Consider the following 12180-nt stretch of genomic DNA (forward strand, 5'->3'; position numbering starts at 1 on the left):
TTACTTAAATATGAAATGAGTAAGACAAAGTTAGAGACGAAGTACAAAGTAACAAATACAAGTAAAAATACTTAAGTAGAATTTTCAGGTATTTTTACTTGAGTATTTACTTTTTACTTTTACTCCCTAAATTTTGACACAAGTATCTACACTTTGTATTCCTTTGTTTTCAAAACAAACTCGTTATTCAGGAACAGGAACGCTTCAATGCACTGCAGTGTTTTTTTTTTCTGTTGCTTTGTCCATATTTCTTAACTACATTGTTACATAAATTCATGTGGACACTCAGATGATATGCTGGGGGGGGGGGATGTCTACTTGTTAAGTGCAGTAAGCTGCAGTGGATGAGGTTTTTTCCTTATTCATATGCTGCAGTGTAGTGCCACTAATAAGTTGTCGTTCTTGGTTGCTACAGTTTCTTATTAGTGCTATCCATGTTTAGCACATTTTCAGCTGAGTTCACAAACTCATGACTCACCGTGTCTTGGATACCAAGTATTTTAGGGCTTCAGAAATAATCACAGTTGGCCAAAAAAGAGTTTGGTGTTGAAATTAAGGTCAGACTTAAGGTCACAACTTTCTCATAGCAAGTAATCCAAACCATGCAGTAACATAAAAAAGTAATAAAAAAAATATTTGCTGTGTTTCAACAGTTTTGTGTGTATTCATCACTGCTGAAAACTGAGTGCATCGAGCCATGTGTATCCGTTTGTACACTCTCTAAATCCTGCACCAGCTGAAAGCGCCACAGGTCTTTGCCCTTTTGTTGGAGGAGACTGTTGCCATAGCAAAGGCTCAGTTGTTACACTGCCTGTGGCAACAAGCAGTTTGCCTGGCAGGTCACCATGTGAGGCCACTGGCACCGCTCTGTGATGACTTTAAATGCCTTTCTCCAATAGCCCCCAACCAGCTGCACAGGTATATAGATAAATTAAAATCCTATGCTAGCTGCAAGTGTTTTGCAGTTAATTTTAGGCCACTACAAATCTGTGGTCACTACTAGCAGTAGGATTAGCATTTTTCATATGGCAGCTAGTGAAACTGTTTAGATGTTGACTCAAAATTTAAGGGAACTCTTCAACAATAGTCAGTAGTAGTCAACAATAGCCTAACCTGAAACACTCCTATTGCCAGCTATGCGGACCAAGGCCTTATTACGGTTGTATAAGGATCGGGCCACACACCCCATACTCCCGAAGCACCTGCTGCAGCACACGCTGAGAGACACGGTCGAATGCCTTCTCCAAGTCCACAAAACACATGTAGACTGGTTTGGCAAACTCCCATGCACCCTCAGGTATAGAAGGATAAAGAGCTGGTCCAGTGTTCCACGACCAGGATGAAAACCACATTGTTCTTCCTGTATCCGAGGTTCGACTAATGGACGGACCCTCTTCTCCAGCACCCTGGCATAGACTTTCCCAGGGAGGCTGTGGAGTGTTATAGCTGGAACACACCCTCTGGTCCCCCTTCTTAAAAATGGGAACCACCAGCCCAGTCTGCCAATCCAGAGGTACCGCCCCTGATCTCCACGCAACATTGTAGAGACGTGTCGACCAAGACAACACAGGCTAACCAAGCCCGATAAGACTCCTCCTTTAGCCTGGTGGCTCCCTTCATCACCTTGCGATCGCAGCTCAGTGAAGTGGCTTTGGCAATGGAGGTGCAGGTCTGGTGATACGATTACAAAATTGATCATCAAATCACTGAATTGCTACCGTATTGCAGTGGAGGGGTTTGTGTGTCCCAGGGATCCAACGGGCTATGTTGTCTGGGGGCTTTTGCCCCTTGGTAGGGTCTCCCATGGCAAATTGGTCCTGGCTGAGGGACCAGACAAAGAGCAATTCAGAAGACTCCTGCTTGGGATAGGGTTACCGGGGCCCTGCCCTGGAACTAGGCCTGGGAGGGTGCCTGAGGGCCGGGCCTTAGTCCATGAGGCCCGGCCAGGCACAGCCTGAAAAAGGGACATGGGCACATCTTCCTGCAGGCCCATCACCCACAGGAGGCGCCATAGGAGTTGAGTGCATTGTGTGCCAGGCGGCAGCCAGGACCGGAGGCCCTGGCGGACCGATCCCCAGCTACCTAGTCTAGTGTACACTGTCTAAATATATTGATAATGCAAACCACATAATTGTCTATTAATAATTTGGTCATGCTGTTTTCACAGCTGACATTTGACTGCTGAATCTGCATGTTTAAAAGGGCATAAATGTTGTGCCTGTGTGTGCACTGTGTATGTGCCAATAAGTGTCTGTGAGTATCATAAAAAATGGAGAAGGGTAAAGTAGGCCAGCTGTTCACAGCACTACAGGAGCTGGTGGAGTGAAGGAGTGATACAAAGACTGCACCCTTCCCTTCCTCTCTTTCTGATCTTTTGTCTCCTCCCCCAAAGCCATTGTTTCACTATAGTCCTTTATCTGACTTTTACACACATGTAGTCAGTGATGTGGACTGAAAACTGCAATGTTGTTTGAAAGCATGACGTGATAGTGATGACTTGAGTCATGATTTAAACCACGATATACAGATGAGGATTTATTCTGGTTAAATGAATGATTCAGTTAACTCTGCATTAATTTTATTGCTACAGTCATTCTAATGATTGAAATAGACCTGCAGCAGGTTAGGGTTATTAAGGACAGAAATGTCAGTGTACTAACAAGTAAAGTGAGCGTGCTGAGAAGATGGATGGAGTGCTTTGAGGCGCTGATGAATGAAGAAAATGAGGGAAAGTTAGTCAATTGGAAGGTGGCTGGCCTAAATAACTTGCCTGTGGAGGTATGAAGATGTGTAGGAGAGAGGACAGTGATGTGCAGGGGTGCAGTAACCACAGAGGGATACATCTGAGGAGGCATGCCTTGAAGATATGGGGAAGAGTTGCAGGAGCTAGGTTAAGAGGAGACGTGATGGTCAGTAAGTAGCAGTATGGTTTCATGCAGAGACAGAGTCTATGTTTGCTTTGAGAGTGATACTGGGGAAGTATAGACAAGGTCAGAAGAAGCATCACTATGTCTTCTAGAGAAAGCCTATAATAAACTGTCAAGAGAGGAACTGCGGTACTGCAGGTGTGCGGTAGGGGTGATTGATGGGTTCAAGGTGGCCATGAGATCATCAGGTGTCAGCTCTTAGGCCCTTCTTATTTGGTGATGGACAGGTTAACAAATAAGGCCAGACAGGAGTCTCTGTGGACTATGTTGTTTGCAACAACATAAGTGAGAGCAGGGAGCAGGTGGACAAGAGTCTGGAGAGGTAATATATGTAGCAAAGAAGATGCAAAGAATTGAGGTATTGAAGGTGGACGAGTTTCCATACCTTGGGTCAACCATCACAAACAACAGACAGTGTTTAACGGAGGAAAGAAGAGAGTGAAGGCAGGGTGACGTGGGTGAAGATGAGTGTCGGGGTAATTTGTGACAGACGGACAGAAGAATGAAAGCTGATGTTTACAGACATGACAGTGGTGTACAGTGACGTTTACAGAAGGGCAAACAGAGATTCAGCAGTGTCATTGAGTTTCATGGGGCCCTGTTTTGAGACCAATAACCTTTGGTCCATACATCCGTCCCTTAAGTAACGTTATAAAAAAACACAAAACCTAAATTTTTATTGCTATTTAAAGAGGTATATTTATCTGTGAAGCCAGATGATAAAGAGCAGTTAAACTACAGGCGTGTTTAAAAGACATACAGGCCTGGGTGACCTGTAGTTTCCTACTTCTAAATTCAAACAAAACTGAAATTTTCGTACTTGGCCCTTGAAGAAACAATGTGTCTAACCAGATACTGACTTGGATGGCATTACCCTCGTCCCTAGCAGCACTGTGAGGACTCTTGGAATCATTTATAATTCATTATTATTGGGTTGTTCTGTAAGTTCCCTTAAAAGCTTTCAGTTTGTCCAAAACACTGCAGCAAGAGCACTGACAGGGAAGGGGGAGATAATATTTCTCCCATATTTTGACTTGTCTTTATTGGCTTCCTCTAAAATCTAAATTTCAACTTAAAATCCTTCTACTCACCACAAAACATTGTATAACCATGTCCCATCATATTGTTAAGACCTCATAGTATTATATTAGATGTCATATTAGCACCTATCTTATCAATTGAACACTTTGCTCTCAGATTGCAATCTTAGTTTTTTCCTAGAGTTTCCAAAAGTAGAATGGGAGACAAAGCCTTCAGATGTCAGAGTTTAGCTAGGGCTAGATCAGGTGACCCTTAAGCCTCCCTTAGTTAAGTTTCTGTAACTTCTGGCCTGCTGTGGAACTTCCTGTGATCCACAGCATTTCTTCTTCCAACACTGACCTCATTGGATTTTACAATTCAGTTCAATTCAAGTTTATTTATATAGCGCCAAATCACAACAACAGTTGCCTCAACAGTCGCTTTACATTGTAAGGTAGACCCTACAATAATACATACAGAGAAAACCCAACAATCACAGAAAGGGGGATTTTTTACTCTAAACTCAATAAGAGTTTAAATTGCACATTAGATTTTGATTGGCTTTTGTCTAAGTTAACAGTTTAAATGAATTTATATTACATACAATTGGCATGCCACTGTCATGGAATGGGCCCCAGTCCTCTCGTGACTCAAACAAACAGCCGCATGGATTTTCTTATCATTTCTACCTAATTGTGTTATAGTTCTTAGTGGGTCTTATTAACTAATGAAAACAAATAATTTAAATCTAGCTTAGATTTGGTTGGTTCTTTTTCTTCTCTGCCACCTCTCTGTACTTTCTGGCAAGCGTGTCTCTCTCACTCTGGAACTACTCGATCTGTGGTGACTGGTCCCACCAACCTGCCAAGTATTTGTTATGCTGTTTGCCATCTCTCTACATTCTTTTCTCTATCCTCGCTTTTTCCTAACCTTTAGTCAGAGCACATGGCTGTTCTCACTGAGCCTGGTTCTGCTGGAGGTTTTTTCCTGATAAATCGGTTGATATTTATGCCCAGGTGTCAAGTACTTCCTCACAGGAGATGGTTGGTTGGTTTCTCTATACATTTTATTAATTTGCAGTACATAATTCAAATTTAACTGAAATGAATGAGTGTATGTGGCTACAAATGAAACATCTGTTGAATGATCGTGACAAGGGCAGAAGTGATGTACATTAAATTTTAATTTCCGCAGAGCTTCCAAGTTCCTGTGTTCACCACAAATGTAACAATTTTTCACTGAGATAGATTTAGTTTTGTCAGGTGTTGAGAGCATGTTGGACATGAGTCAGGTGGATTTCCTGTAGATTTCCTTGTATTCTCTCCCTGTGAAGCAAATCCACTCAATACTGCACCTGAAGCTGGATTTGAGCTTATCACACCTGGACAACAACAACACCTACGCCAGAATGCTGTTTATAGACTTCAGTTCAGCATTCAATACAATCCACCCCTCACAACTCATCAGGAAACTGACAGACCTGGGCATCAGTTCCCTCATCTGCAAATGGTTACTGGACTTCCTGACCAACCGCCCCCAACATGTCCGGCTGGATAACCCTGCTCATCTACCATCACAATGAACACCGGTGTACCACAAGGCTGTGTGATGAGCCCTTTCCTCTACTCCCTCTTCACCCACGACTGCAGACCTGCTGATGGTTCCAACACCATCATTAAGTTTGCAGATGACACCACGGTGATTGGCCTCATCAGTGACAACGATGAGGCCGCCTACAGGGAGGAGGTGGATCGTCTGGCTGAGTGGTGCGACACAAACAACCTGCTGCTTAACACCGAGAAGACCAAGGAGCTCATCGTGGACTACAGGAGGAATGCTGACCCACATCCACCCATCCACATTAAGGGGACGGCTGTGGAGCGTGTGAGCAGCTTCAAGTTCCTGGGAGTCCACATCTCCGAGGATCTCATCTGGACGACCAACTGCTCCAAGCTGGTCAAGAAGGCTCACCAGCGCCTCTTCTTCTTGAGGACTCTGAGGAAGAACCACCTGTCCTCAGACATCCTGGTGAACTTCTATCGCTGCACCATCGAGAGCATCCTGACCAACTGTATAACAGTCTGGTACGGGAACTGCTCTGCCTCGGACCGGAAGGCGTTGCAGAGGGTCGTGAAAACTGCCCAGCGCATCGCCGGAGCACCACTTCCTGCCATAAAAGACATCTACAGGAAGCGGTGTCTGAAAAGGGCTGGGAAAATCATCAAAGACCCCAGTCACCCATCACATGGACTCTTCACCCTCCTGCCCTCTGGGAGGCGCTACAGGAGCCTCCGGACTAAGACCACCAGGTACCGGAACAGCTTCTTCCCCACAGCTGTCAGACTCCTGAACTCTGCCTCCTGACATCTGACCCACGTTAACTCATGGACTGAACATACACACACCCACAATGGACAACCGTACCCTCAAACACACAATAATAACATGGACTGAACCACCACTCACAACCACTAGCACTTTATATAGCCTCTGTAGAAACTATCTACACCCTCACTTATCTTAACTGCACTACTGTATAGCTCTGTGTAAATAATCATTCTGTACATTCGATAATCTTTAATCCTACAACTGTTTACAACTTGTCAAAGGAGCTTGCAAAGAAAAGCGTCTGGACTTCTTTAAGTTGCTTGAAGACGTTTCACCTCTCATCCGAGAAGCTTCTTCAGTTCTAAGGTCAAATGGTGGAGAGTCCCAGATATAAACCTAGTGGGAGTTTCCCCCCACAGAGGGACAAAAGGACCCCCTGATGATCCTCTAATCACCTGAGCCAAGGTGTGAAATTGGGTGCGGGCCCCAATCAGCCAGAGTTTCAGGTGGTTCATTGTGAAACCTGGCCCACCTTTCATGCGAATTCCTGAGGTCAGATGGCCCAGCGATGTGAGCGAGGCCATCTTTGAAGAGGTCTGGAAGGGATTACGAAAACTTCTGGATTATAGATCGCAGTTTGGTTTCCAGACGCCTTAACGTCCACTCACATCCTGGGACTGATCAGATTGCATGACAAGGTGGGGCCAGGTTTCACAATGACCTCACCTGAAACTCTGGCTGATTGGGGCCCACACCCAAGTTTCACACCTTGGCTCAGGTGATTAGAGGATCATCAGGGGGTCCTTTTGTCCCTCTGTGGGGGGAAACTCCCACTAGGTTTATATCTGGGACTCTCCACCATTTGACCTTAGAACTGAAGAAGCTTCTCGGATGAGAGGTGAAACGTCTTCAAGCAACTTAAAGAAGTCCAGACGCTTTTCTTTGCAAGCTCCTTTGACTACGATGACCTGGATGACTGAGAACCTTCAGACTGTTTACAACTTGCATAGTTCCCATTTCTGTATAGCTGTATATCTCAGATTCTGTAAAGTTATTTATTTCATATTCTGTATAGTTTTTCATATTTATATCCTGTTCATAGCCTGTACATAGCTTGTACTCACTACAGCCTGTACATACTTATAGTTATAGAATATTCACAACATACTTCATACCGTGTACATTATAACATACCATAATAGACCCATTTCTGTAATATACTCACATATCTATATTATTGCTAATATATATTGTAATATATCTATATCACTAAAGCACTTCTGGATGGATGCAAACTGCATTTTGTTGCCCTGTACCTGTGCATGTGCAATGACAATAAAGTTGAATTCTATTCTATTCTATTCTATAACTTCAGGGTTAACTCTGAGTTGTCGGTATGATGAAGGGAGTTCACTTCTTATTGGGGTACATCACCATGGTAACTTGTTCAGCTGACCTAACGTGCTCCGAAGCAGGCCATGTTTGAGATCAACAGATATGAAATTGCCACTTACTGACAGTCAGTTCACAGGAAAACAGTGCCACCATTCCTGGAAGATGCCTCAGACCTCTGTGCAAAGATGACTTTTAAAGATGCTGCGAACACTACATGTTTTTTGTGAACATCCTCGTAGCTAGACTGGTAAACCTTGGGTTGAGCTATCGAGTTGCTAATCACCTTTGTGTGACCCCTTACCCAAGTGAGGGCAATCTGAACCCCTAACCCACATCTGAAAAATGGTCATATGACTCATTTGACCATTTTAGCACTTTGACATGACCCTGACTCATTTCAAATGAGTCAGGGTCATGTCAAAGTGCCAAAATTGCTAACATAGGTTAATTGTGTCCATAAACTATGCAGCTACATCACACAGACGGCCTCTAATGAGTGCTACGTGTTTATAAAACACATTTTCATTCACCAAAACTGCAGCACAAACTTCTTGGATGTTTTTTCCTCACAGCAATATTTATCAGATAATCCTATGAAAATGCTCCAAAAGGCAACAAAACAATAAACATTCGTGAGAAGTGGCAATACTAAATGTCAGGTTGGAATTAGAAGGAGTAAAATTTATCCCACATGGGGAGAGATGATCCAAGTTTTTTTGACAGGAATGATTACAAGATATTTATACGAAGAATAAGTGAATGAAAATGTGAAGAATGGTGAGAGCCGCCATCTGGAGATAGACATTGCTGCTGTAGTCTACAAACAGGAAACAAACGGGAAATGTTTGAAATGCTCTGTTTGTTTTTTGAACCACGCTGTTCTGCTAAAAATAAAGTATCAAAAGATACAGCACACAACAAATTATTGTTAGGTTTCAAGTACCGTGTAATCATAACAATACTTTAATACGTGGTAAATTTGGGACTTTATTACATAAGCCTTTTTAAAATGTATCGATCTGGCTGAGGGTCTTTTGCGGTGGTCTGTTGGTGCAGCACATTCTATCTTGGGATGCTCAATGGATATAACGGAGGTGTGGGGAGAGAGAAGAGCTCTCTCTCTGTCTTCACTGAGGAAGAAAGCCTCCCTCCCCCTGCATGAAACTCTGGCAGCACTGGACAGCTCCTTCAGTGACCGGATGCTCCACATACAGAGTTCAAAGGAGCAACGCTGCACGTCTTTTCCTCCCGCTGCTGTCAGATTGTTCAAACACTGTTCCCTAAACCCTCCTGAAATATGTACACTATTTGTTTGTGTTTTAATATGTAATAAAAACAGTCACACTGTAGCATTTATGTTTTTAATGTGCAAAACTCATGCAAATGAAATCTGTAAGTATATCAAACACAGTAATTATTCCTCATCTTTTTGGACCACAAATGTTTTTTTTAGGATATAGGCAAGAAAATGAATGAGCATCAACTCTAAAAAGACTGACTTACAAAATCTGTAACAATAAGTCAGGAAACAGCATCTTATTTTCACATGTATGCCAAGCAGCATTCTCCTGGTTTCAAAACCAGATTCTGCTCTCATCACCCTTTGTCAAAGTAACCTAATGAGACTGGATATAATTTACGCTGCATGTATGGAGATATAGGTCATACAATAACCCCAGGTCTGCAATTACTTACAAGACTGCTGTGGCGTTTGTTTCAGGAAGCTCCAGTCGTTTGGAACACCACCAGTGAGCAATTTGCTTTATGGGTCACAACTACATCTACCTTGTGCAGATGCTGACTTAAACTGGCAGGGTACGTGTCCCCTCACAAAGCCCCAGCACAGTTATTTTCATACGTGTCCTAAAATGATTTCTGTCTTTATTATTATGGGCCAGAATAATGCACCAGCCAGTCATCCAAAAGTGTATATTTTCCTCTTTTATTTCAAAATTTTGACGATGTTGTTCTTGGCTGGAACTACTAGATAAGGAAATGACACTGCAGCAGGGAAATGTGAAACTCGTTGGTTGTTCAACTTTATTAGAAATGATTTTCATTATTCTGCTTGCACTGTGACAACAGAGCAAGTGGAGGATGGAGGAAAACAAGAGTGGGTGATGAAGAATGTAATGCTCAGGATGCCATATCATTTATTATTCCATCAGAGGTGCTGAGCCGGGGGGGTGGGGGTGGGGTGGAGGCTTCTTTTGTTTCAGGGGTTGACCGAGAGATTAAATGGGCCTAATCTGTGTGTTGATGAGCACCGTTTCCTGTTTAATAACACAGAAGCGCCCGGACTGTCATAACAACAGCACGTGACCCTGATACGTACACGATAGTAGAAAGCATTGACCCTAAAACAGTGGGAAATGCCACACGTCCAGACAGAATTAGGCTGATGTTCATGTGTAGTTCCTAATCTGTGTGCTTGTTTACAGTGAACATGAAGGTTATCCCCTTGTAACAGAAGACATCAGACCTTACTATCGATAAACGTTTTGTGTGCAGCTGCCAAAGAAACTGTGTTGGAGTTTCTGTGATACCAGTTCTTGTACATTTGAAGACTTTTAATTATGTAAACAAGTAGCCTGTTGACTAGAAATTCAACAACAATTTTAGCGATCAATTAAACTTTCATGAATAGCTGGGTTTCCGACTGATGCAAACAGGAAATTTGAGTCACCACCATTTAATATTTTTAATTTAAATATTACATTAAAAATATTAAATTATATTTTTAATCCTTATTTAATGAACATTCTCCTTTCACAGCAGATTTATGACTTTACGCTTTATGAAATTGCCATGTTTACTTGTGCGACTTTATCTCAGTGCTGTTTCTACACACAGATTTAAAGATATCTAGATTTAAATGATGCATACAATACATTGAGGACATTTTGAGTGCCCAGAATAAGAATCCTTTTATCTTATTGACTTTTTGTTCCTCGAGTGCTATCATGAGGTCGATCATTTGCTGTTTTGATTCAATTATCAAAACAACTCTTGGAAAGATTTCCACGAGATCTGGTGCCCAACAGCCAGCTGAAAGTCACGGCAAACCATGAAATAGTCACCAAACTCTGGTTTCTTGCTGTAGGGCCTTCTGTGGAATTTGTTCTATTGTAACCCTTGTGTTGTCCTCGGGTCAAAAATGGTCCCTAGGTGAATGGCAAACAAGTATATGGGAATCCCGAGGACAACAGTGCTGTGCTCCAGTTTCCTCAATAAGAAAAATTAAACAAATAAGGAAAATGAAGCAGTACTCATCAGAGCAGCATAACACCTAATCCTTTTTGTTTCATACTATTACTTACCTTTCTATTAATTAATTACCTGACCTACATCTGCCAAAATGTGAATCTCTTCATTGTTGGTAACTTAAGGCTACCTCTTCACAATGTGGAGAAAACAAAAATCTGTGAAATGTAACTCTTTAGTTTTTCTACTTTGAGATTTGGTCCTGATTAGGATTCATTCTAACTCTAATGCTACATATTCACCATAGGCCATATCTGATATGTTATCCTGCTAAACTATGGGCATGATACCCATGAAACACCAGCATGCTTAGACTGTTAGCGTGGAAATCTTGCTTTGCACACCTTAGTTCTCCTTTATTGCATCTTCCAAAATCATTAGTTTATAAAAATGATGAATTTTGGACCAATAATTCAGCCTGCCAACTGACAACATTAATGCAAACAGCTGAATGAGATGAAGAAAACACTGGTGAAAAGGCAAATAAACCAGTTTATTAGACTTCGGAGATATCTCGTTTTGGTGAAAGATTGTTCTGAAATGCACCAGAAATGAATTTTCATACCAGATAGGGCAACTTTTGTTATTTCTTCTCTGTCCAGCATTGCTGTCAGTGGCATCACACAGTGGAATAGATAAAGCAGTCGCCCAGAAAATCAGATGAAAGCTGAAATGAACAGAAAGGTCAGCAGTGTGGATGCATTATTGTTGTGGTCATGAGTACACTGAAGCTTCTGTGGGTCATTGCAGGAGGTGGAAGGAGAGAGGGAGATGAAGAGTATTTTGGTTGAGGATAGGTCTTTGTTACATGCTGGATCTGTAATATTTTATATTATTTAAATCAAAGCTGCCAAGTTGTCCTCGTGACCCACTTTTCACAATTCACTGCACACATTTTCTATTCTGCTAAACATTTAGTAAAAAATCCAAAATCTGCCATTGCTGCTGCTTTCAAATGCACAGATGCACATAAGCAGCCAAGTAGTGTTACAAGAACACACACATATATGTATAAATATAAATACACATGCACACCCAAGCACAAAACACCTCCTGTTGCCCAGCCTCGCTCTCTTCCTTTATGCTGTTTTTGTGTGGAAGAATGCCCACGACCCCCACAACGATCATTACCCCCAAGGCCCTTGGGCATTCATCACCATGTGCATCCCCCTCTTTTCACCGCAGACACCCCCATCCCTCCTCTAGGCCTACTCCCCCTCTTTTGTTTGAGTCTCTGTGTCACACC

This window comes from Haplochromis burtoni, unplaced genomic scaffold (genome assembly GCF_018398535.1).
Source record: "Haplochromis burtoni strain Fernald_Lab_line unplaced genomic scaffold, NCSU_Asbu1 Contig_124, whole genome shotgun sequence".
Lineage (NCBI taxonomy): Eukaryota > Metazoa > Chordata > Actinopteri > Cichliformes > Cichlidae > Haplochromis > Haplochromis burtoni.